The sequence below is a fragment of the Jaculus jaculus genome, chromosome 1, assembly GCF_020740685.1.
Source record: "Jaculus jaculus isolate mJacJac1 chromosome 1, mJacJac1.mat.Y.cur, whole genome shotgun sequence".
NCBI classification, from domain to species: domain Eukaryota; kingdom Metazoa; phylum Chordata; class Mammalia; order Rodentia; family Dipodidae; genus Jaculus; species Jaculus jaculus.
The window spans coordinates 8,749,366-8,774,587 of record NC_059102.1 but is presented as its reverse complement, the minus strand read 5'-3'; the positions used below and the strand labels follow the sequence as shown (position 1 = coordinate 8,774,587).

At 50.8% G+C, this 25,222-nt stretch overlaps 1 protein-coding gene across 4 annotated transcripts in view; it reads right to left on the bottom strand.

The window, feature by feature from the left end:
- Positions 1-23,490, bottom strand: part of Ctbp2 (C-terminal binding protein 2) — a 166,761-nt gene extending 143,271 nt beyond the window's left edge. For 2 of the 4 annotated variants that reach the window (XM_004659260.3, XM_045156965.1), the window contains exon 1: positions 23,413-23,490. The gene's annotated coding sequence lies outside the window, so the exon portion shown is untranslated. Of the gene's footprint in view, positions 1-22,941; positions 22,961-23,412 lie in introns of those variants that run through there. The other 2 variants (XM_045156961.1, XM_045156971.1) reach the window with 2 other exon arrangements.
- Positions 23,491-25,222: the final 1,732 nt, after the last annotated feature.

Here is a 25,222-nt window from a genome sequence, read left to right as displayed (position 1 = left end):
TTACTTCTGTATTCTATACTTGAGACTTTTCTGACAGTTTTTATATTGACAATAACTTCCAGACAGAGGTCTACTTTTCACTCTAATGGTATGTTAATAAAGTTATTAATTATAAAAAGTCTAATTCATCAACTTTCCTTTTGTAATGTTCTTTACGTTGAAAACAAAAGACTGGCGTTTACAACTTTGAAATAAACTAAGTGGTAATTAAAAAAAAAAAAAGTCAGGTGTGGTGGCGCACGCTTTTAATCCCAGCACTGGGGAGGCAGAGGTAAAAGGATTGCCATGAGTTCGAGGCCACCCTGAGACTCCATAGTGAATTCCAGGTCAGCCTGGGCTACAGTGAGACCCTACTTGAAAAACCAATAAATTAATTAATTAATTAATTAAATAAAAATAAATGTGGGCTGTAGAGATGGCTTAGTGGTTAAGGAGTTTGCCTGTAAAGCCAAAGGACCCAGGTTCGAGTCCCCAGGATCCATGTTAGTCAAATCTGCATCCATTCTCTCTCCTTTTTCGCTGCCAAATAAATAAATAAAATATTTTTAAAATTTTTTGATGTATTTTATTTATTTGAGAGAGAGAGAGAGGAAGAAACCGGCAAAGCGAGAGGAGAGAATAGGCAGGCCAGGGCCTCTAGCCACTGCAAATAAACTCTAGATGCTTGCACCATCTTATCCATCTGGCTTATGGGTAATCGAACCTGGGTCCTTATGCTTTATAAGCAAGCGCCTTAATTGCTGAGCCATCTCTCCAACCCCTTATTTTCATTTTAATTGTTGTGTGTGTGTGGTATGTGTGTAGAATGGCCCATGTGTGGAAACAAAAACCTCAGGGTATTTGTCCTCTCCTTTGGAAATTCTGGTGCATGCTATGCCAGTCTAGGTGCTGAGAGCTTATGACACAACAGTTTCCAGAGATTCTCAGCTCGTGGATTCTCCTGGCTCTGACTCCCACTGCAGCCACCTTAGACGCATGGCACCATTGCGTGTCAGACTTGACATGAGTGTCAGACTCTGACGGGCAGGCTCACAAGCAAATGCCTGTAGCCAGCAAGCCATCTTCCCTAGTCTCCTGAGATGACTCTGAACTCAACATGGAGTGTTTCTCAGTAGTGGTCAGGGGCTGGGATTGTGGGAAGGAATAAAGGGGCCAAAGAATTTTGCAGAGTGATGGGATTGTTCTCCAACCAAATGGTACTTAGTTCATTTTGCAAGACTTACAGAATTACATGCTGAAAAAGAGTGAGTTTTCCTGCACAAAAATATATCCACATAAAATTGTACTTAGTTGCTTCCCCTTTAAAAAAAAAAAAAAACTGGTTTCCTTCAAATAAGAAAAATGACTGGGCATGGTGGTACATGACTTTAATCCCAGCACCCAGGAGGCAGCAGTAGGAGAATCGCTGTGAGTTTGAGGCCATCCTGAGACTTCATAGTGAATTCCAGGTCAGCCTGGGCTAGAGTGAGACCTTACCTCGAAAAACCAAAAAGAAAAAGAAAAAAGAAACCTCACTGGACTACTGAGTAATATCTCAATCACACCTTCCAAGGCTCAGGGTCTAATGGGAAAGAGGTGGAGGAAAGAGCCAAAGGAAGGGTAGGACTCCTTACAACATTCTCCCTCCAGACATAAAATGGCCTGGATATCCATGACCTCACAGTGCCTGACACTACCTACACAAGACCATCATAAGAGGAGGAAAAGATCATGACATCAAAATAAAAGAGAGACTGATTGAGATGGGGAGGGGATAAGATGGAGAATGGAATTTCAAAGGGGAAAGTTGGGGGAGGGAGGGTATTAATATGGGATATTTTTTATGATCATGGAAGATGTTAGTAAAAATTGAGGAAGAAATTAAATCTTAAAAAAAAGAAACCTCACAGAAATAACGCTCAGTAGTAAAATATAAAGCCCGCTAGAGTAACAGTGGCAAATAGCAGTGGGGGAGGGGCTACAACACCCGCCTACCCCAGACTCCCTGGAGACACAGTAACTGGACTTGGCAAGTGACTCCAATGTCAGTAGCAAGGACCAAGGGCGCTACCTGTGCCTACCAGACATTTTATTAAGCTTCAAGCAACATGGCGAAGCATAATCACTTAGTTACCTCGGATAGTTCAGTGGCTAGGAAATGAGAAGCGAATTCCCCGCAAGCACCTTTCCGTAATTACTCTTATCTAGGGTTTTTCTCCAGTTGGTCCCCTTCCCAGCCTCACTCAACCCAGTGACATGTGTTTTCCATCAGGAGGGAACAAGCTCCCCCTAGGCCCTTCCTACTGCTGCGCAAACAGCTCTGGCCAGGCAAGGTCTTGTACTTGGGTGTGGCTGACATCAGCACCCTCCCACAAGCCTGGCTGCTCCAGGATCTAACCACCACCCCCCTTACTGGGCTGTCTGGAGCAGATGAGCAAACCTCTGAGCTCCCTCACAGGGGGTCCTTGTCTGATGGCACAGAGGCCAGAGGGCACCTCAATGCAGAGACCCCAAGCGCCGTGGATGGGGAGACAGGCTCAGCACCCAAGGTCCCCTAGCAAGTGGAGCATGGAGGAAGGTCCCTGTCCTGATGACTCACGTTCTACGCGGACGCAGGGGGCAAAAAGGACAGTAACGCGGTGGCTTCCAGGACTCTCTTGGCGGGACACAGTGGAAGAATGTCCAGGTGGGCTCCAAACTGGGCCTCCAGTGTCCACCTTGTGTGCAGGACCCCTTGAACATGATGGATCACCTTCTCCCACCCCACAGCCAAGTCTAAACCACTGCAGCCCACCACAGGGGCCCTGGGAGTCACCAGTGCCACCTTCTCCCATCTGGCCCATAGCCAAGCTGCACAGGCCTCACGGCTTTTCCGCGCTTGCCGCAGACCCAGGGCGAGCGCACTGATGCGTTCTTCCATGGCAGCGCTTCTGGAGACAGTAATTCCTCAGCAGCCTCACCCCATCCTCAAATGGAAGTCAGAATTCACAGCCAAGAACTCCCAGGCACCCTGCAGCCCCTGTCCAGACTCACTGCTCCCAATGTTCCACATTTCATTCTTTACAAAGATACAATGAGTGAAATCCAGAAACGCAACTTGGAAAAAGAACTTTTGGTGCGTATGTATGTGTGTGGATATGTGGGCATGTCGAGGCTGGAGGTTGGCAACGGTGGTCTTTCTAGGTCACTTGCCTCTAACTTGAGCCCAGAGCTGGTGGTTTGAGTAGTTTAGCTAGCCAGCCCGCCCTGGGGATGCCTACTTCCACCTCCATGAGAGCTGGATTACAGGAGCACCACCACGGCCACCCAGAGTTCAAATGGGTGCTGGGTCCTTATGCTTTCTCAGCATGTGGTTTACCAAATGAACCATCTCCCCAGCAAGACTTTAACCTTCACCAGTACCTACCTGTGTGGAGACCATAACACAAGGGAGGTGGGTCACTGGCCCAGGGTCCCCCACTGAATACCTGAAGCATCTGTCTGGAGGCTGTGTACTCACACAACAGGAGACAACTAGAAATTTTCTCCACTTTCAATGGCTCCCCTCTGGCGGCTGGGCATGACTAACTAACCCCCGCGTGCCAACCCCAGCGCTCCCTGTGGCCACCCCCCTCCTACACAAACCCCAGCCCACGGCAGGACCTCTGTTCAACTGAAAGCACATCTTCCTTACTTCATTCAGTGTCATGCACACATTTCCAGCATTATCAATCCAGTGACTTTTCTCATGACACATATACACCCTATGCCTAAAATAGCGCACACCATCTATTTTTGTTTGATTTACCAAATTATAAAGCTCTTCCAGATTGCTTAAAGGTAGTTTTCCCAGCGATGCCTAACTGCTTAATTGGAGAGTACACAAAACATAATTGCAAAGCCTAACACTACAATATTGCTTATGGGAATATCTCTATTCACGCATCCCGCTTTCTTCTGTACTTAATCTTTATTAAGACGTCTATGAGAATGGATAGGTACGCCGGTCTTCATAAACACCATGAATCACGCAACCATCGCTGCGTTAGCCCAAGTCCAAAAGTGGCCCCAAAGGCTCCACTTCTCATATTCATGTAAGCCAGCCCCTTCCTTTTTCACAGGTGGCTCCAAGGCGCCCAGGCCTGGCCAGCGGGCCAGGCAGCAAGAGTTCAGGTCATGAATGTAATTGCACTCAACTCCAAAAGCCCTATGCCAGCTAATCTAGGATGGATGGATCCTTTCTGACAAGATCCTACTACCAAAGAGAAGCCCCATTACATTGACCCTCATCTGAAGAGTATCATGGACAACCTTTCAAATTCATTCTAACTCAGGAGGCTCCCTCCAAAAGTTCCAGACTGCTCAACTGGAGATGCACGCCTGCTCCCAAAGAAGAGGATCAAGAGTTCAAGATCCTCCACAATCACATATACCTGGGCTACCCGAAAACCTGTCTCAAAAACTAAATTAAATTAAAAAGAGCCGGGTGTGGTGGCACATGACTTTAATCCCAGCATTCAGGAGGCAGAGAGAGGTAGGAGGATCGCTGTGAGTTCAAGGCTACCCTGAGACTACATAGTGAATTCCAGGTCAGCCTGGGCTAGAGAGAGACCCTACCTTGAAAAAATAAATAAATAAAAGAGAAAGCTGAAGAGATGGCTTAAGTGGTTAAGGCACTTGCCTGCAAAGACTAAGGACCCAGGTTCGATTCTCCAGGACCCACACATGAGGTGGCACATGCATCTGGAGTAGCTAAAGGCCCTAGCACACCCATTTTCTATCTGCCTCTTTCTTTCAAATAAATACAACTTTAAAATAAAGAGGAAATAAGATGTTTAGCATTGCTGGAGTATAATAAACTCACTAACCAGAATACACTCTGGGCACAGTGGCTCATACCTGTATTTCAGCTACTAGGGAGGCTTAGACAAAAGGCTCACTTCAGTCCAGGAGTTTGAGATCATCCTGGGCAAAAGCAAGAACCTGTCAAAATATGAAAAATTTAAAAAGTGAAAACTTAAAAAAGGATTTGCTGGGTTGGGGATTCTTAGCTCAGGGGTGGCAAGCCCAAGGCCCTGGGTTTGGTCTCCAGCAATTGGGGGAGGGGCAGGATCATTTCTAAAAGGTGCTGGCATTGTGAGAATACAATGTTACCACACATATGTGGGCTGGCAGAGGTGAAGGCATCCCTAGAGATGTGTATCAATGCCTATATGTTAAAATGATCAATTGCCAGGCAGGTTGGCACATATCTTCAATCCCAGTACTTGGGAGGTAGAGGCAGTAAGATCTCTGTTGAGTTCAAGGCCAACCTAAGACTACATTTCCAGATCAGCCTGAGCTAGAGTGAGACCCTACCTCAAAAATAAACGTTAAATATTTTTATTTATTTATTTATTTGACAGAGAAAGGGAGAGGGAGAGAGAGAATGAAAATGGACGTGCCAGATCCCCCAGCCATTGTAAATGAACTCCAGATGCGTGTGCCCCCTTGTGCATCTGGCTAACGTGGATCCTGGGGAATCGAACCTGGGTCCTTTGGCTTTGCAGGCAAACGACTAAACTGCTAAACCATCCCTCCAGCCCAAAAATAAACTTTGTGTGTGTGTCAATTACAAGGGGCTGGAGAGGTTGCTCAGTGGTTAAAGGCGCTTTGTTTTACAGCCCGAGGGCCCGGGTCTGATTCTCCAGTACCCACATAAAGCCAGACACACAAAGTGGGTGCGTATAGTAACAGCAAGAGGCCTGGCTGACTCAGAATTATTTTCTCTCCCTCCACCTTCCTTCCTTCCTTTCCTTCTTCCTCTCTACAAATTACCCTAAATTCAAGGCCAGTTTGGGCTAAACAGACATGTCTCAATACAAAAAAGTCACTTTTACTGGAAAAAAACAAATACTTGAGCCAGGCAGGGTGGTGCACGCCTTTAATCCCAGCACTAAGGCGGCAGAGGTAGGAGATCAGCTACCTCGAAAAAACAAAAACAAAGTCGCCTTCCTGTGTCCATGTTGGGCTACCGACTACAGATACACAGACCACGCAGCTCTAGGGTCTCTCACTCAGACTGGCCTTGAACTGATTGTGCCCCTTCCTTCTACCTCAGGCTCCAAGCGCGGGAATGAAAGACATGGGCTGTCACACCCAGCTCTAAAACACAATTTCTAAAATAATTTTCTTGAGCTGGAGAGATGACTTAGCAGTTAGGACACTTGCCTGCAAAGCCAAAGGACCCAGGTTTGACTCCCCAAAGACCCACGTAAGCCAGATGCACAAGTTGGTACATGTGTCTGGAGTTTGTTTGCAGCTGCTGGAGACCCTTGCATGCCTCTCTCTCTCCCTCCCTCCCTCTCTCTCTCTCTCTCTCCCCTCCCCCCATTCCTCTCTCAAATGAATAAAAAATTTTTAAAAATTAATATTTCCCCACTAGTATAGTGTGACCCTGAGCCCAGCCTTAGCTCAAAAAACAATGCTGAATGGTCAGGAGATAGAGTTCAATGTCAAGTCCATCTGCGTATGGAACCAGCTCCAAAGTTTGACAAAGACACAGGAAATTACCCTGAGGTCCCTAGGAATGTCTGGTTCCTGGGCATGCAAATCTCTTAAGGCAAAGCAAAGGAGAAGAGCAGAAATACACATTTCAAATCTATTCATTCAATTTCAGGCTTATTCAAGCTACATAAAAATCTTCTTTCAACCACTTTTTTTTGTGCCAAATGTTCAGTAACTAGACTCCAGAGTGTGGGTGTTGTGTTGGGGGAGTGGTTTGTGTTTTTAAAGAAAGACAGTCTGTGTGTGGTTGGCAGGTTATGGGCTGGCTGCGGGAGAACCACGTGCAGGAGTTTGCTGAACATACCCATGTGAGGGGTTCTCTTGCATGACAGAGGGTGGGGCCGAGGAGCTGGGAATCCCTCGGCTCAGAGCAGCCAGCCTTTCTCAAACCATGACCAGGTCCTCTCGAGGGACTGCATGAGTCATTTGAGTGAAAACCACCAAACCCACAGCTAGCTCGTTACCCCCAAATGCGTGTGCCAGCCACTGGGCAGGATATAGGCTGTCTGAGGAGTGCCAGTGCCCAGATCTAGTCCCTCCTGATTCGATATGGACCAAGGGCCTTCTGTGTGTGCCTGGGAGGCTCCTAACGAAATCCACGTGTTCGTAACTGTTCCAGGCCAGTCTGTGGCTCTAGGGGGATGTAACAGCCCAAGCAAGGCAGAGGTGAAGAGAGGGTTTATCATTCTCAATTCCATTAACAAGTAGCTGGGCGTGGTGGTACACACCTGTCACCCCAGCACTCAGGAGGCAGAGGCTAGAGGATCCACGGCAAGTTCCAGGCCAGCTAGGGCTCTAAGTAAAAGTAAATTCCACTAACATCACTATGCCCATGGTGGCTCCCTCCAATAACAGTAGCAATGGCGATGCATGTGCAAATGTCACATGTGTAGGCATCTTAAGTACCTACCTAGTACCGCGTAGGGTCTCACTCTAGCCCTGGCTGACCCAGAATCCAATATGCAGTCTCTGCCAACATGGAGCCAAGGACATTCCGGCCTGTGGAGGTGTCCTGGCATTCCAGCCCCCACTTCCCAAGGGCACCTTCAAGGACCCTCTTGCTTTCCAGGTGGGATTCAGAGTAACTTAAATTGAGCCCAAAGAAAGTGTTGCTCCACATGACGTCAGCCTTATCTGAAGGCAACATCACCTCTTTAACAATGTACAAGGCCTTACAACTCACACCTGAAGTCTAGTGTCTCAGCCAGGGAGGAGGAAGCAGGTCATTTTAAAATTGGTATCCAAGCCGGGCATGGTGGTGCATTTCTTTAATCCCAGCACTTAGGAAGCAGAGGTAGGAGGATCACGGTGAGTTCAAGGCCACCCAGAGACTATATAGTGAATTCCAGGTCAGCCTGGGCTAGAGTGAGATCCTACCTTGAAAAACCAAAATAAATACGTAAAATAAAATAAAATTGGAATCCAAAACCAAGGCAGAAAGGTTGAGGGTTAGAGGCCAGCCAAGGTTCTGTTAGTGACTCCAAAAATATCAAAACCAGTGAGGCACTGTGGTTCACACCTTTAATCCCAGCACTCGGGAAGCAGAGGTAGGAAGATAGCCAAGAGTTTGAGGCCACCCTGAGACGACATGGTGAATTGCAGGTCAGCCTGGGCTAGAGTGAGACCTTACTTAAAAAAAAAAAAAAAAATTAAAACCAGAATGCAATGTCACGCTGTGATGATGCCCGCTGCACAGCAGACTTGGTTGCAGCAAGTGCTCAGTCAGTGAATGGAGGGACAATACGGGAGGCCAGGGTTTCCAGAGACAGGGTCAGGAGCATGCTCCAACACCCACAGCAAATCTGCCACCCCACTGGGACAGGTCCAGTTACCTCCAGAATTCTATTCCAGTCTGTGTGTGGTGGACAGAAAAAGACAAAATACAAACCAAAATAAAAGCTGCCCTTGACCAAACAAAATACCTACCACATGGCAGGCAGATAAACCACACAAAACTCCATGAGGCAATCACCAATCAAAGTCCCATCCACAGCCAGAGACCCTGCTCCTGGGGGAGGGGGGGTCAGAGGGAGGGGTGTTAAGGGATCTATGAAGAGCAGATCTGGCAGGTAAGGGAAAGACTAGAGTCTTTTCTCTCCACAAACAGGCTCCTGGGAGAGCTGAGCCTGGCCACCTGTGCTGTGGCTCTCTGCTCTGTGTAGTGGGTGCTGGGCTCAGGGTGGGAACGCAAACCATTCTCAGCTCCATTTGTCCAGAGCAGCGGAGCCAGACACTAGGCGCCCAAGCTGGGCCACCAGGTAGGACAGCTGAACTTTTTTTTTAGGTCTCCAATAGAAAGTAAATGTTTTTCCTGGGTATTTCTTAGGGTGAGCTAATACATAGTAACATTGCACCAACTAAAAACAACCTCTTGAATGTTTGAATGTTTTGGGGGTCTATCACTTTGGCCCCCAGAACCAGTGAGAAGCTGGGTGCTCCCCCAAAGCCACTGCCTCTCTCTGGGCTGGTCCACTAAATAGTCCAGGTATTTTTCTTAATGATGGGGGGGGAGCAGGGGATCCAGATCTCTCACCTCCAAACACTTCTCTCTGTTCATTCAAATGGGACTTCATCTGGCTCCAAAAGCCTCCTTTCAATGCAAGGGGAAAGTCCTGGCTTTGTGGTCTTAGTCCCTCAGGACAAGGCCCAGCCCAGCAAGGTCATGTGACCGGCACCCCCACTCCTCTCCGGCACAGCCCAGTCCAGGCCCCGGGATCTCCTTCTGCCAACCTCACACTGAGGACTCCCCTTTGGCCTCCTGACTGGGGGGTGGCATCCATCCAGAGTGAGGCATACCCCGGGATTACTCGAGACCAGAGCAGAGGGTTTACTTTGTGACTGAATGGCTTTTATACAATTTAAAAGTAAACTGTATAATAATAATAATAAATAGGGGCTGGAGAGATGGCTTAGCAGTTAAGGTGCTTGCCTGCAAAGCCTAAGGATGCAGGTTTGATTCCCCAATACCTACATAGGTCACACACACTTGTGTGGCACATGTGTCTGGAGTTTGTTTGCAATGGCTAGAGGCCCTGTCATGCCCATTCTTTCTCTCTCTCATAAATAAATAAGGAAACAAATAAATATAGGGCTAGAGGGATGGCTTAGCAGTTAAGGCACTTGCCTTCAAAGCCTAAGGACCCTGGTTCGATTCCCTACTACCTACATGGCCGTGGTGCACCCATTCTTTCTCTATCTGCCTCTTTCTCTCTCAAATAAACATAAATAATTTTTTTTTAAAAAAATAGCTGAGCTGGGCAGTGGTGGTACATGCCTTTAATCCTAGCACTTGGGAGGCAGAGGTAGGAGGATCACCATGAGTTCAAGGCCACCCTGAGACTACAGAGTGAATTCCATGTCAGCCTAGGCTACAACAAGACCCGACCTCAGAAAAACCAAAAAGATAATAATAATAATAAATAAAATAAAAACCTGGGTGTGGCATCATACACTCTTAATCCCATCACTTGGGAGGCACAGGTAGGAAGATTGCTGTGAGTTCAAGGCCAGCCTGGCACTACAGAGGAAGTTCCAGGTGAGCCTGGGCTAGAGAGAAAACAAACAAAAAAGACTTAAAAATACAATGTATAAGCTTACAACATTACCTCATGAGGTCTTGTTACACGGACTCTTTCTACCGTCATCTTACAGACTCAGAAACCAGAGGCCTTGCAAAGGGTTAGTAAATGTTGAAATTTGGGAAAGAAGTCAAGTGTTTGCCACCCTTTCTAACAGTCAGTGGTGTGTACCTCATGCCTTTACTAAAGTCTAGAGGGTGGGGCTCTCTAAAGGAAGACAGCCATATTCTTCTAGCAGGGCCTCTCCCTCACCTCCAACTCAGCACATGGCCCCCAACTGGACAGCTGGAACCTCTGAATGACCCTATGCATCTGAACAAATAATTACCGGGAATCTAGCTCCAAACCTGACACCACTCATTACCCTCTAGGAGGTGGACAACTCCTCAGAGCTTCCTTTTGGGGGACATACTAAAGAACTGCTCTTAGGTAAGGCTGAGGTAATATATGGCTTTTTGAAGCTTACAGGCCTGGCTGGTGCACGCATCCGTGATCCATGCATTCCCTCCTGCTCTCCATCCTTGGACACACAAACCCAGTTACAAGTTCCCAATTAACAGTTAAAAAAAAAAAAAAGAATTCAAATAAGTCTGTAGTACTTCCTTGGGGCCTACTGTTGTGGTAAGTTTCACCATTTTTAGGAAGGAAAAGAATTACCTACTACCCAAATATTAAGATCATTAGGAAAATTCTAACTTTAGTTCTGGAGTTTCCACTTATCAGTTAGTCACATTATTCACTGAGAAAAAGAAGCCGAGTGGTGGCGCATGCCTTTAATCCACAGAAATCCCAGCACTCAGGAGGCAGAAGTAGGAGGATCCCATGAGGCTGAGGCCACCCTGAGAATACATAGTGAATTCCTGGGCTATAGCGAGACCCTATCATGGGGGGGGGGGGGAGGTACTATGAAGGGCTAGGAAAACCGACAGAATTCCAGACAAATGCCAGAGTAGAGATATCAGGCACCCAGGAAACCAGGGCCCCCAACCAAGGTGGACAGATCACCCGGCCCTGCCTTGTGTTGAAGAAAACCTGAGTGGCATGCTCAGGAGCTGTTCTGAGGCCAAGGGATCCTTGAACTCTGGAGCAGGCCCGGGTGCATACTTTCCTCATGGTTCTGGGGCCACCCACAACCCAGGCTGGCAGGGATCGACCAACCATCGGAAGTTGCATTCCCTGGTCGGCCAGCAGAGAGAGCAAGCCAAGAGGGCGGCTGGAACATTCTGGTGCTCAGCTCTGGGCATCATCCAAGCAAACCACCTCAGAGGAAGCAACTTCATCCTTACAAGTCAAGTCCATCGGCAAGGCCTGTAGGGTCAGGCCTGTCAGAGGGGCCACTCCCCTGTGCTCCCCATTCTCGGCTAAGTGAGGCAGAATAGAAAGCTGTTTGCAAACTGCAGGGGACTTAAAATAGACAGAAATATAATCATTACCCAAGCTGGAATGGGGCCAGGACACCAGGGCTGACATGAGTAATTTGTTCAGACACCTCCCAGTGCTTTCCCGAGGTGTCCTTGGACAAGGTGGAACCCACCATGTCCCCAACCCATGGCCTCCCAGCCCCACAGGGCCTCAAACTCCAACAAGCCTTCAAGGATTTCCCCAGCTCACAAGCCCACACCTGTTCCCAAAAGGAAACGAAGAGCTGTGGAACAGGAAGCCACTCTTATAATTAAAGGAAAGCCAGTTTTTCAGGAAAAACCTCCATGGTGTGAGGACCTTACCTCAAGGGAAGCCAAGGCCGGTCTAAAGCGCCTGCATCACCTGCCTGGGTGCCTTTCAGCTGACTTAATCACCCGAGCAGGGCTTGGCTCTGGATTTCAGGACAGGACACACCCAACCTCGTGCCGTTCCCTTTCAGTTCTGATCACCTCTTTGAAAAGAAGGCAGCTCCTTCTGTTCGGAAGAATTCACTCGAATTCCTTGCTAAGGTTGCAGAAATCGCAGGGCAGCAACAGAAAGGAAGTTCAGGAAAGATCCTGCCCAGCTTCCCAGGTTTTTCCTCTATGAACACAGGCACCAGATCTTATTTTAAGATGGGCAGAAAGGATCCAACCAGGCGTGGGGGCGCACGCCTTTAAGCTCAGCACTCGGGAGGCTGAGGTAGGAGGATCACTGTGAGTTCAAGGACACCCTGATTCTATATAGTGAATTCCAGGTCAGCATGGGCTAGAGTGTAATAAAACCTTACCTCAAAAAATAAAATAAAATAAATAAGGCCAGGCATGGTGGCACACACCTTTAATCCCAGCACTTGGGAGGCAGCAGTAGGAGGATCGCCATGAATTCGAGGCCATCCTAAGATTACATAATGAATCCCAGGTCAGCCTGGGCTAGAGATCTTACCTTAGGGGGGGAAAAAAAAAGAGCTGGGCGTGGTGGCCACACACCTTTAATCCCAGCACTCAGGAGGCAGAGGTAGGAGGATGGCTGTGAGTTCAAGGCCACCCTGAGACTACATAGTGAATTTCATGTCAGCCTGGGCTAGAGTGAGACCCTACCTCGAAAACCAAAAAAAAAAAAAAAAAAGGGGGGGGAGGAGAGAAGAAAAAGAAAAGAAAAATACAAAACAGCAACACAGGCACACTCCCCAAAAAGGAGGGGCTTGCTTTGAGAAGAGCACCTTAACCCAGCTTTCAGGTAGAGGACTAAGGAAAAACTGAAGCTGGAAAAGGGAGCCTAATGTGGGTCAGCATGGCAAAAACGTCTCTAAGTCCCAATCAGCTTCCACCAGAGAAATCAACCTAGGTAAGGTTGGAACTTCCGGATCCCTTACTGACCAAACTCCTCTTGCCCCCTCTCTCTTCATTAACAACTCTTGAGAGGACTTAAGGACAGGGAGTGGTAGGATGGAGGCGACACACTGAGGTGATCCCCCTCCGCTACAACGGGACATAGGAAGCTGGCTGTTAAGTCTTGGCGGGTGCAGTGAGACTCAGTCATCCACACAGCCAGGGAGGAGAATCCCCATCTGCGGCACCTCATGGAGGCTTCCAGTCAGAAAGGTCTCCCTGCTCTGAACACTCCAAAACTGTGACCACAGGGGCTACAGAGATGACTAAGGAGTTAAGGCGCGAGCCTGCGAAGCCTAAGGACCCAGGTTTGATTCTCCAAGTCCCACATAAGCCAGATGCACAAGGCATGCGTCTGGAGTTCATTTGCAGTGGCTAGGAGCCCTGGCCCACCCATTCTCTCTCTTTCTCACTGTCTGACTGTAATAAAAAAAATAAAGCCAGGTGTGGTGGCCCACGCCTTTAATCCCAGCAGAGGTAGGAGGATCACCGTGAGTTCAAGGCCACTCTGAGATTACATAGTGAATTCCAGGTCAGCCTGGGATAGAGTGAGATCCTATCTAATAAATAAATATATATATATGCACACACACACACACACATATAAAGCACAGGTAAGAGGTCCTACCCGAGGGTGGAATTGCACTGTTAGCCTAAACCAGGAAGATCATGAGCCCGAGGCTATTCTAAGAAACAGGGCAAGTCAGCAGAAGACCTACGCCCGCAACCCTAAGAGATCCCCCACCAACGGACAACCTGAAAACCAGACGGGCCTCGCAGAGCTCTAAGTGGCCAGGCGCGCAGGGCCAGCCTGGGCGAGGGGGCCAGTCTTTGGGAGAAGCCCGTGGGATTCCAGGGAAACATGAAACTAGCTCCACCCTGGCAGGAGGGAGGCTCGGCCCCAGGCAGGATTTCTCCTCCAATGAGGAAGCCCAGTCCCCCGCCACCCCCCCCCCCCAGTCTAGTTCAAACCTCAGCTCAGCCACTGGAAGTGTGGGCAAATCACAAGAACACTTCCTGGCTCTGCCATCACCCCAGGCACCAACCCAGCGAGCACCAATCACGTGCCCACCAGTGCCAGATACTGAGGGCTCAGTGAGTGGTCCCTACACCCTGGCTAGTTCCCCACTGCAAGAGGAGACAACTTATTCAAACGCCTGTGAGGGTTTCTGAAGCAGTAAGTGACCTCTGTAACAAGGGCCAAGCACCCACAGCACAGAGAAATCCCTCCGACCAAGGAAACTCAGGCCAAAGGAAAAAAAAAAAAAAGACAACCAAACCCGGAACCTAGCTCAAGTTGACGCTCCCGTTTAGTATCCAGACAGCCTGATCTGCCACTGTGACAAGCAAGTCTAGTTACACAGTCGCCCGGGGGGCAAATATAGGCCTCTAAAAGTTACCTGCACCAACTACGACGGCTCTGTTTGTACTACAGATGAAATACCAGATAGGAAGGGTGCATCCTGAGAACGGAGGATCCCAGACATCGCCCACGGTCCTGCACGACAAAGTGGCCAGGCATAATTGTGCCCCCGGGTACCACTTGCTGGCATCTCGGGTCACCTTCGCGCAGTCCGTCAACAAATCGCCACTAGAGGGAGGGAGGCACCGGAGACACCGCGTCCCCACGTCTGGGACGTCCCAGGGCCTTGGTCACTGTGGGCAGGGGCTGGGGGACAGGGTCCTGCAAGGCTCCTGCTCCTACACCGCGGGTTCGGCACCCACCGAAGGTGCCCAAGTGGAAGCTGGCCTAACCAGAACAAAGCGCTCAGGGAGGAAGGAAATGGGCCACGGGGGACAAAGCCCATTTCTATCACCTCTCAATGACTTCACCGCGGGGGAGGGGCTCGGATTAACAAGTGAAAAGGCGCTGGGCACAGGCGTAGGGGGGAGGGCGTTTCCGGGGGTGTCAGGTGGGGGGCGGAGCCGCCAGGTGCAGGGACCCGGAACCAGGGCACGGCCCAGGAACCCGGGGTCCCCCGGAAGGCCAGGCGCCCCGAGGCCCGTCCTCCCCGGCAGGCGGAGCCACCCTGTCCCCGCGCGCCCAGGTGTGGCCAGGTGTGGCCGTGGCCTTTCTTGCAGGCCTTGGCTTAGCTCTCCCGGCTCAGAAGGTCGCGAGGGACACCGGAAGTAGCCCTGGTGTCAGTCTGGGCAGAAGATGAGAGAAATCCCCTCGGCCCAGGTTCCCCCACATCCAACTCCTGCCAGGAGATACAGGGAGCAGGAGCGGGGAACAATGCCTTTAGGATTCGAGAAGCAATTCTGTATTTCTTTCACGCATAAAAATAGGAATGACTATTTACTCGGCTCGCAGGAGTTTCATGACGATTAACAACTGTGAAATGTTTCAATGTAAAAAATATTTCCCAGGGGCTGGAGAGATGGCTTAGTGGTCAAGGCGCTTGCCTGCGAAGCCTGAGGACCCAAGTTCGATTCTTCAGGTGCCACATAAGCCAGATGACACATAGTGGTGTTCGTTTGCAGTGGCTATAGGCCCTGGCACACCCATTCTCTTTAATAAAAATAATCAGAAAAATTTAAATATATATATTTTTTCCCAGATTTTACTTGTAGGAGCTTATGTGAATATTGCTATCTATATACAGCAAGTCCTTATGGATCACTATCCCCAAGGAATTTCTGTCCCACCCAGAGGAGAAAGCCAATGAATGGTCAGTGGTCAGTGTCTGCCTATGCTCCTTGGACACACTGAGAGGATGCATCATGGCCCGACACCCACCCTGGGCCATAGGCTTCATCCTATTCCCCCAAAAAGCAGCTAAGTGCGTGGCATGGTCGTGCACACCTTTAATCCCAGCAGAGGTAGATAGGAGTATTGCAGTGAGTTTGAGGCCACCAGGTCAGCCAGGACTAGACCAAGACCTTACTTCAAAAAAAAAAAAAAAAAGGCAGGTATGCTGCGGTGCAGACCCATGGAACAGGTGGAAATAAAACTTCGCAAATGTTTTAATATCTTCTAAACTAGTTCACCAGGCAGTTGTCCCCAAAACTTGGGCTTCCTCGCACTTCTTGGGTGTTTGGAAAACTGTGGCCCACCCCAGGCTGTAGTGCTCACCCAAACCAAAAAACAGAGCCTTGTGGCTCATCTAGCCAGACAACCTCAAGAAGGCCTCAGAGTAACCAACACCTGTTCCTCAGGGCAAAGCCAGGTCAAGTGACCTCAGAGACCCTGTTGGACAGAGAAGTGGGGGCTGGAGGGACCTACTTCAGGGTCCTTTCCTGTGGTCTCTGGAGATCTCAGCCCTGCCCGCTCGGGTTTGTTGATGGACAGGCTCCAGATCCTGCAGCAACTTAAGTGTGTGAGCTACCCCAGTGCACACGGGCGTGACAGCACCACCCACACCACTCCTTAGGCCCACCAGCCCCGAAAAAGCCGAGGGAACACAGACTTGTATTAGCCCAGGAACACCCCTGGAAGACCTACCATCAGCAAAAGAATAAAGTCACAGCTTAAGCTCACTTAAAATGGTGTGAGCGTGGAGGCGCACGCCTTGAATGCCAGCACTCGGGAGGCACAGGTAGGAGGATCGCCATGAGTTCGAGGCCACCCTGAGACTACAGAGTGAATTCCAGGTCAGCCTGGGCCAGAGTGAGACCCGACCTCAGAAAAGAAAGCTGTGAGCCTGGGGTGGCGGGGCATGCCTGGCCCACTTCTTGAAGCAAAGGTAGAAAGATTACAGTGAGTTCCAGGTCAGCCTTAGTGGGAGTGAGACCCTACCTCAGAAAAACCAAAAATAACAAAAAAGGAAGAGAAAAGAAAAAGGGAGGAAGAAAGGAAGGGAGGAAGACCAAAAAAGTGCACAAACTCTTTGTGGGCCACTGGTAAATGACATTTACCTGTGCAGACTCCCCACCTCTCCCTCCCACCAACCATTCAGCCTCCAATGGAGGCACACACCTGGAGCAGGTATAATAAATACTTGCCTTCCAGATTTGGTTGTGGTCCTTTACACTTATAATTTTCTGCTAGCCTCTACATTGGTTAAGATTTTAACTTTGTTATAAAGGGAACCACAAAATAAAACTATAGGGTTATGGTCCCCTCCAGAGAAACTTCTTGGGATTCTGGGCCTCCAATAATTAAGTTTTTTTTTTTGTCCTGAGCTTGCAGAGAGAGCTGGAGGGCAGATTTTGGGTATAACTAGAAGAGCTCAGCAGCAATGAGGCCTCAACCAGCCTGACTGCAGGGAGATACCCCCCAACCTCCATCTCCACCCCGCACCCTTCCAGTCAGACAGGATCTCAGATGCAGGCTATTTCCTGGGTCTCCTATCAGACAATCTTAAAGCATCTTAAGTCATAATTGAGGACTTATTCAAATGCCAGGAAACACATTTCTGCTAACTGGATGTGAACAAGTTAACTACATAGAATCCCAGTGCATGGAAAGCAGAGGTGGTACATCAGGAGTTCAAAGCCAGCCTGGGCTACATGAAAGTCTATCTCCAATAATTAATTAAAATATGGAAGGTGAAGGGGTGAAGGTGTATTTTACAAGTGGTTAGAGGTTTTAGAAGCACAATGGATGGGAAGTACCCCCTCCCAGGATTTCCTTGCACTCACGAGGTCATCAGAACCGAAGTCTAGCCTGGCTACCCAGCTCAGGCAGCTGGGTTACTATCCTCCAAACACTAGACTTGGGGGGGGGGGATTAAAATCTTATTATTACCTAGGACAGAGGTCACAATTCCTAATAAAACCAGAATCACCACTAGCACCATTAATAAGAACCCAACTGTTTTATCACATGCCTGTGAAATTTAAGTCAACTCTAGCCAACCATCTGTTAAATTTAAGTTCAGAGCTAAAGCAGGGCATTTCTAAGCTAAATGAGGTACCAAAGGAAAGTTCTGACTATGCTAAATATCAGAATGGGAAAGAAAGGATGGAATTAGCCAATTACCTACACATGGTTGCGGCAGCCATGTCTCTGAGGTCATCCTGAGCCATCATGGGCTCCACTGGCCCCCAGCACGTGGAGGCAACGCAGGCTTTGAGAGAAAGAAGAGACAGTGGGTCTTTTTCAGAAAGGACAGCAACTGTCACAAAACAGATCCAACAGCAAATACTCACAGGTGACTTCCCTAACTACACTCAGAGAAACCACCGTTTTAGAGTGTGGACAGGGATAAAAACCCACACCACTGTTTCCTGGAACTATGAATATTGTTTCTTACTATCAAATTTGAAGGGGAAAAAAATTTTAGTCTCATTTTTTTTCTGGAAGAATGCTACTAAAAAAAAAATGTAGGGGGGTGGGAAGGGAGGGAATTACCATGGGATATATTTTATAATCATGGAAAATGTTAATAAATTTTTTTAAAAAAAATGTAGATTACTAAGGAGAGGAGGTATGCATTTGCTAGTGGGTCCAAAAAGACCACCCTCTAAGAAAAGCCCATGGAGGGAAGCAAGGCAAATCTCCATGCCCAACCCAGGCAGATGAAGGCCAGGCTGGTTCCCGTCCCAGTTGGTTCTGTTCTCCAGCAGTTGGAGAATGAAGGCGAAACTGCCCCTTGGCTCCCAAAACTGCCCCTTGGCTCCCATTGTCAACATTCCACACAAACAATGGCCTTGCTCTCTCTCCATTGTATATTCTGTATTCATTCGTGAACCCCCCTTTTTCCACATAATGTGCAAAGCCCTTCTTTTCACAGGCGAAGTTCTGAGTGCCTGCAGTGCAGCCTTAATTTGGGCTTTCAACATTAATAATGACAGCTAAAAGCAAACTCCAGTTTAAGCCCAAACATTAATTTGTGAATATCATTAGAGTCGCATTGATGGCTTATGGATACTCTCCATTAAATCAAGATCAAAAGAACCACTGCACACCTTAAAAATGGTTCTAAAGTTTTCAGCAATTATTAAAAATAATTTTCCAAACTCAGAGATAGGTTATAAGCACATACTCCATTAAACCAAGACTTGAGAAAAAATCACCTTCAGAAGGTGGGGGAGACAGTGTTGAAATTTCCCTGCTTTCTTGGGCGCTGTAACTTTAACTTGCAGCCCAGTGAATTAGGACATGCTTACCAGCTGGAAGGGGAAAATTTGATCCCTGCCCAAGCAGTGGCTTGTCCACTCCAAGCACTCCTGTGCCTGCTAAGACTTTTCAGAGCTCCTGAGCTAGCAAGTGACAGGAAGGTTCCTGGGAAGTAAGATACCCCAAGATTCCACCAAGTGGAGTCACTTCTGTCAAATACAAACGACTCTTCATACAGGATCACACAAGCTGCACCCCCACTTCTTAACTACAAAAGTGTGTCCTGTCCTCTGTAATGAACCTCTTTATTACCTGGGTATGGAAATACTGTGAGCTGCGCCCAGCTAGATGGATAAATGTCCCTTTCCATTCATGTCCTGAGCCAGTGTTTATGTGTGTGGCCTGCATCAGGGACCTAGTGGCCCACTGCTTTCAGCAGATAGGAAGATTATTAACACAGGGACCCAGGCTGAGCTCATATATTATGACAGGTCCTCTATATTGAAATGACAATGGTTTAAAAAAAAAAAAAAGACAACTGTGGCCACCATTATCCCATTGCTGTAAACTCCTTAAAATTTTTTCCATTTAGGCAAAGCATTCAGTGCAGAGTGTAACTTCCCCTTCAAAACTGACCCTCTGGCAGGGACCCTACCTGAAAGGTCCTTCTCTTTTTTTAATAAATAATTTCAAACGAAGTGAGCCACCTGAGTTTGCTTTTCCTTAGTATTTTAAAGGTTTTCAACAATAACATCATTTCTTTTTAAATATGAAAAGAAGTTCTGACTTTTGTTGTTCCTGGGGAATCGAACCTGGTTCCTTTGACTTTGCAGGCAAACGCCATCTCTTCAGGCCAATGGTAAGTATCATTTTTAAGTCCAGCGCATTGCTTAGGATATATTTTATATACCTACCATCTACAGACTGTGGCTACCTTCTCACAACACAGAGAGGTGCAGACTGGCTTTGGCATTTTGTGGGGGGGGGGGCTTGTTTCACTACTTAAATATGTCTTTGAAACCCTTTCCAGACATAAAGAAAGGATTTCAGTTTGGAGTATTCAAAAGGCAAGACTAAAGTTATTGATTATTCCCTGAAAAGGTAACGGATGGAATGGTTAATAATTATTCCACTAGCAAGTTTTACTGTTTCTTCCTGTGTACAGGGCCAGAGAAACAATGCCAGGTTGAGCAAACCACTCAGCAGGGACAGGAACAGGTGTGCCTGAGTCTTACTTAAAAGGCCAAAATATCTCAGTCTGTCAAGGGTGTGTTTTTACAATGAAGCAGTGTTGATTTTTTTTTTCCCCTCCTTGGAGCTAAAACTTTACTTTCTTAACTCCAAAGACACACTCGTGTACTCTGCACAAATTTCTTCCCTGGATTGATGACTAAATCCCACACATAAATTGCTAACTCATGCCTAGCAAGGAAAAGCATTTTTAGGAACAAAGAGGTGAGTTTTTTTTTTGTTTTGTTTTGTTTTAAATCACAGCTAAGGAAAGGTAATTCACCCTGCCCCTCCCCCTCCCAACACCCATTCGAGGGTCAGTTTCAAAGACCCTAAGTGAAATCGTAAATAACTCACAGGGCACACACAGCTCCCCTCCGCGGAGCTCACCACCCTCCCTTCTGCCTCATTAGCATGCCATTACAAAAGTGGGGGGGCAACATCCCCCTTTTCAGCTCAATAATCTTCCCAAGCAGGAAACCAAAAAGTACCTAGTCAGGTTCACAAGCTCCAAAACCAAGATGTTTTAATTCCCTCTAATAGCTGCTTTCCATACATAGAGACATACGGGGGTCCCCTGCCCCTAGGGCACCGAGGACCAATCAGTGCCGTAAATTCCACTCGCTTTCAACCCTTCCTCCCTTGAACTGGGGTGGAGTGGGGGGAGGGGGCAACCCAACGTCCACACTTCACACGAAACCCCTCAGTGCTCAACAGAAATATGCTAGCTTATTTCCTTTGTTTGGTCACGTTATACTTGATCAAGTGTGAACGATTAAACTGGTTTCATTAAAGGTAAGTGCCTACACTACCAACGTCCAACTTCAATGGCCACTATATGCATATTTTGCAAGGGGGTGGGTCTGCTTCTTGCTTGAAACCTACCGTCTCATTAACTTTTCTTTGGGGGGCTATAAAAAGGGCACTGGGGAGATTTTTCCAGGAGTGTGTCAGAGCCAGACAAAAGGATATTCAGTGTTTCAAATTTAAGATACAGTCCTGGCTACTTAGAAAATAAAAAGAAACCTTGTTTCAATATTAAAAAGCTACTCAGACCGAAAATGTTGAATTAGCATTTAAAATATTACTTTGTAATTGCTGTAAGAAGTGCTCTTTGAAATCAAGTAATTATAAAAGCAAGATGCTTTGAAGTCCCATTACTTCAAGATGTAAAAGATTTATTTAAATTTTTAAAAAATTTCAAAACAATTTTCCAAAGTAGGTGAAAACTAGTCCGTTCCGCTTTGAGAACCTAGCGGGAGAAGCGTAAAGTCGAGGGTGGAACACGAGGCAGTTTTCAAGCTGTCTTTGAACCCAGCCCTTGCGAGGGGAGGCCACCTCCTCTGGAAGTTGATGTCTCTCGTGAAAGTTAGAAAGCAGGATTACTCTGTAACCCCCAACATAACGTCCCCTCAAAATTAACCGTATCAGATAAAAATATCCTCATCTCTAGAATATCCTACAGAATTGCAAATAAGGCAACTGGCATTTGAAATTCCCAATACATATTTATAGGGCTCTCTTGCCTACCCCTCAAGCCGCTCGCATCTGACTCTCTAAGAAGTTAACCCGGTCTTCGATTTTACAGAAAAAGGGGAAATGTACCGGAAGATCGATTTACCCCGCGTAGGGAGGGAGCCCGGCGTGGCGACGCAGGCCATTACCCGCAGCTTCCACCGCGAGCATGCCAGCGGGGATTCCTTGAAAAATTCCTCCTCTCCCCCTAGAAAAATCCTAGACATGGGGTTCCCAGGGGCCGATGGCTGCTTAGGCCGCCTGCGGGGAAGTCCGGGCGCTGGGAGGCCGTGCACCCACACCCGCGCACTCCGTGTCCGCGACCCTCGTCGCCGGCGGAAAGCCAGCGGCGGGAGGGCGGGTGCGCGAGCGCGCGGGTGTCTCGGCCGCGGCCCCGGGTGACCGCGCCGGGCTCTCGGGCCCGCGGCCTCCGAGCCCCGGGGCGCAGCGTACACTGCAGGCGACCGGCCACGCCGCTGGGCCTCCCCGCCGGGGCCAGGCCTGGGCGCGCCGCGACTCCCGCGCCCCTCAGCCCAACTCGCCCCGGGCGCTGGGGAGAGCGCCAGCCCGAGAAGAAAGACGCTCCCCGCGGGTCCGTCCGGCTCCACCGGGAACCCGGAGCAGGAGACGACCCGGCCGTGCCCGCGCCGCGTCGGGTGCCTGGCGCCCTGGGCGCGCCCTAATCAACCCCTCCGGAGAAAACTTTCTTCTTTTGGGTTCGTCCCACCCGAAAAGTGCGGCCCGAGCGGGGGGAGCCGAGGGGGGCGGGCGGGCCGAGCTCCCGGCGCTGGCAGGAGGCTGGCGAGGAGGAAGTGGTGCCCGCGGGAGCGCGGCCCGGCGGAGGAAATGCCCGGCCCGCCCCGGCCCCCGCCCGATGCCCGGCCCGCCCCGCCCCGGCCCCCCGCCCCGCCGCGACTTTGGCGGGCCGATCCCCGCGCGCCAGCGGTGGCGGCCACGGCGGCGGCAGATGTGGCCCGGCTGCCCCGAGGAGCCAACAATGCCGGGCCGGCAAAACAAAAGGGTTCCACTTCGCCTCCTTCCCGGTCTTTCACTTGCGCTCTCGGGGCGCCGCGCGGGATCCCCGGACGACCAGGGGCAGAGCCCCCAGGGGCTCCGAGACGCGCGCGCCCCGATCTCCCCGCCGCCACCCCCGTCCTCTGCGCCCCCCTACACACACACCCAGTCCGATTCGCAGGCGCAAGGCCCGCCGCACCCCGGCATCCTCGGACTCCTGGTCCCCAGGGATCCGGTCGTATTGTCCCCGCGGCGCGCCCCGGGCTCGGCCCGGATCACCGGCGGCCCCCGCGCGCGCACCCACCGGGCTCGGGAACAGGAGCCGGGGGCGCCTAGGAAACCGTCGCCGAGATGCCGCCGCCGCCGCTGCCCTCTGGACGCCGCTGCGCTCCGGGTTTTTCTTTCCTTTTTTTTTTTTTTTTTTTTTCCAATCCTGATGGGAAGGAAGGTGACCGCCTACTTCGCATTCATCAACTCTCATCACAACAACAAAAATGCTGGCGCAAACGGCGGCCACCAGGCGCAATCGGAGGCGGGGGGCGACTATCGTCCCCCCCGGTCGGCATCCAACCCGCTGGTGTCGCAGGGGGACAAGGGGGCCGGGGGTGCGGACCAAAGATGTCCTCGGATGCCGGCTCGGTGTCCTTCGCCCTCCTCCTCCTCCTCTTGGAGTGGCGCAGTGAGGCGCGGGCACGGCACCCCCCCCAAGCCCGGAGCCTCAGGTGAGGCGGGGGCGGCGACGGCGACCCCGGCCCTCCCCCAAGACCCCCCTTACCTCGTCCAGGGTCTCCAGCGTCCACGGCGAAGGGCGCCCACCCGGGAGGCGGCGGCGGCGGTGGCTCCCGCCCCTCCCACCCCACCCGGGAGGCGGCGGTGGCGGTGGCGGTGGCTGCGCGGGCCCCCCCCTCAGCGCGGCATGGCTCCCAGCTCGGTCCTTCGATCCTCAGGCCGCCGCCGGCTCCTCCGGGCCGCTCCCGAGCCACCTTAAAATGACACACGCACACAGGGACACACACACAAAAACTTAATCTCTCCAGCTCCGCGCCCCTCCCCCTCCCTTCCCTTCCCTTCCTCCTCCTCGTCCTCCTCCTCCCCTCGCCGACGAGCCTCTTCCTACTTCCCCACCCACCCCACCCCCTTCCTCCGCCCACCGGGTTCCCGATCCCCCCCCCCCAACACACACACACACACACACACACACACACACACTCGCACACACACACACTCACACACATACACCACCACCCTCCACCCCGAGTCCCGGCCGCGCGCTCTCCCGCCAGCAGCTCGCCGGGCGGGGACTGCGCTGGGGGTCCCGGCCCGCGACCGCCCCGCGCCGCGCTCACCCCCCGGAGGATGCGATTCCAACTTGGATCGGGAGATCTGGAGGGAGGGAAGGTCTTGGAAGCCGAGCGCCTCCCGGCTATTTGCTCTTCTTTATTTGTTTTCTCCTCCCGGGGAAGGCGGAGGAGAGCGGGGAGAAAAGGCGAGGGACGGAACCGGCGCGGGCCGCGTCTCCTTCCCAGTGCCCGCCGGCGGCGCAGAGCGAGGCGGGAGGCGAGGTGAGGGTCGCCGCTCGCTCACTCCTAGCTTTTTTTTTTTCTTTTTTTTTTTTTTTTTTTTTGGCAAAGGCGGGGTCTCCCTGCAAACCAATGACACAACCCCACATGGGCCGGTCTCGCCCCCTACAGATACTCCTCACTACAAATCGCCTCTCTCGAGAGGATTAGTGGATCCGCGAAAGTGCACCCAAGCGGGCGAGGGGACCGGGCGCGGCTGGCACTCCCCGGGCCCGGCCCGGCTCCGCCCGGGACGCTGAGTGGGAAGCACAGAGAGGGAGAAGGGACCTCGATGGCTCGGGCGAGGGTCGCTTGGAGACCGCCCGTCTTCAGCCTCCTTCCTCTTCCACGTGGGGCCCTAGCCGGCCACGTGGGGGGACGCGAGCCCAGGCGGGCTCCGGCGCGGCTCCCCGGGGTGGCCTTGGCTCGCTCGGGCCGCAGCCACGCCCGCTGAGCCGACCTGCCCCCTTCCCGGCCCCGCGGCTTCAACTTCCTCCAGGGCCCGGGCGCAGGCCGCCTCTGCCTGCCTAGTCAGGCCCACGGGGTCAGGCGCGGGCCGGCCACAGGGGGCACTGGGCTCCCGGTATCCAGATCCCAGCCAGCGTGCCCGGGAGATGGCGGTGACTGTGGGTGCGCTCTATGTGCAGGAACTTGCAGCGGTGCGTTCTCTGCAAGAAGCAAAACATTATTTTACACACTTAAAAAAAAAAAAAGTGCTCTTCTGTTGCCTGGATCTCGCTGGGTCGTACCCCTGGGCCTGGAGGCGGGGAAGGAGAGGAGCGCGGCGACCGGGGGCCCCAGGGCCACATCCTTCTGGCGTCCTGCAGCTGGAGTCTCAACATCCAACGGCGATCCGGGCCCAGCAGCCACCCGCCACGACACAGCACCACCTGGTCTGGCTTCCGTGGCGGTGACCGCGTCCTCCGAGCGCTGTCCCCAGAAGGGAGCCGGCCGCTGAGCGCTGGCGAGGTCGTGATCCCAGCGCCCGGAGCGACCGAACTCCGTGTCATTTGCCTGGCTTGGGCC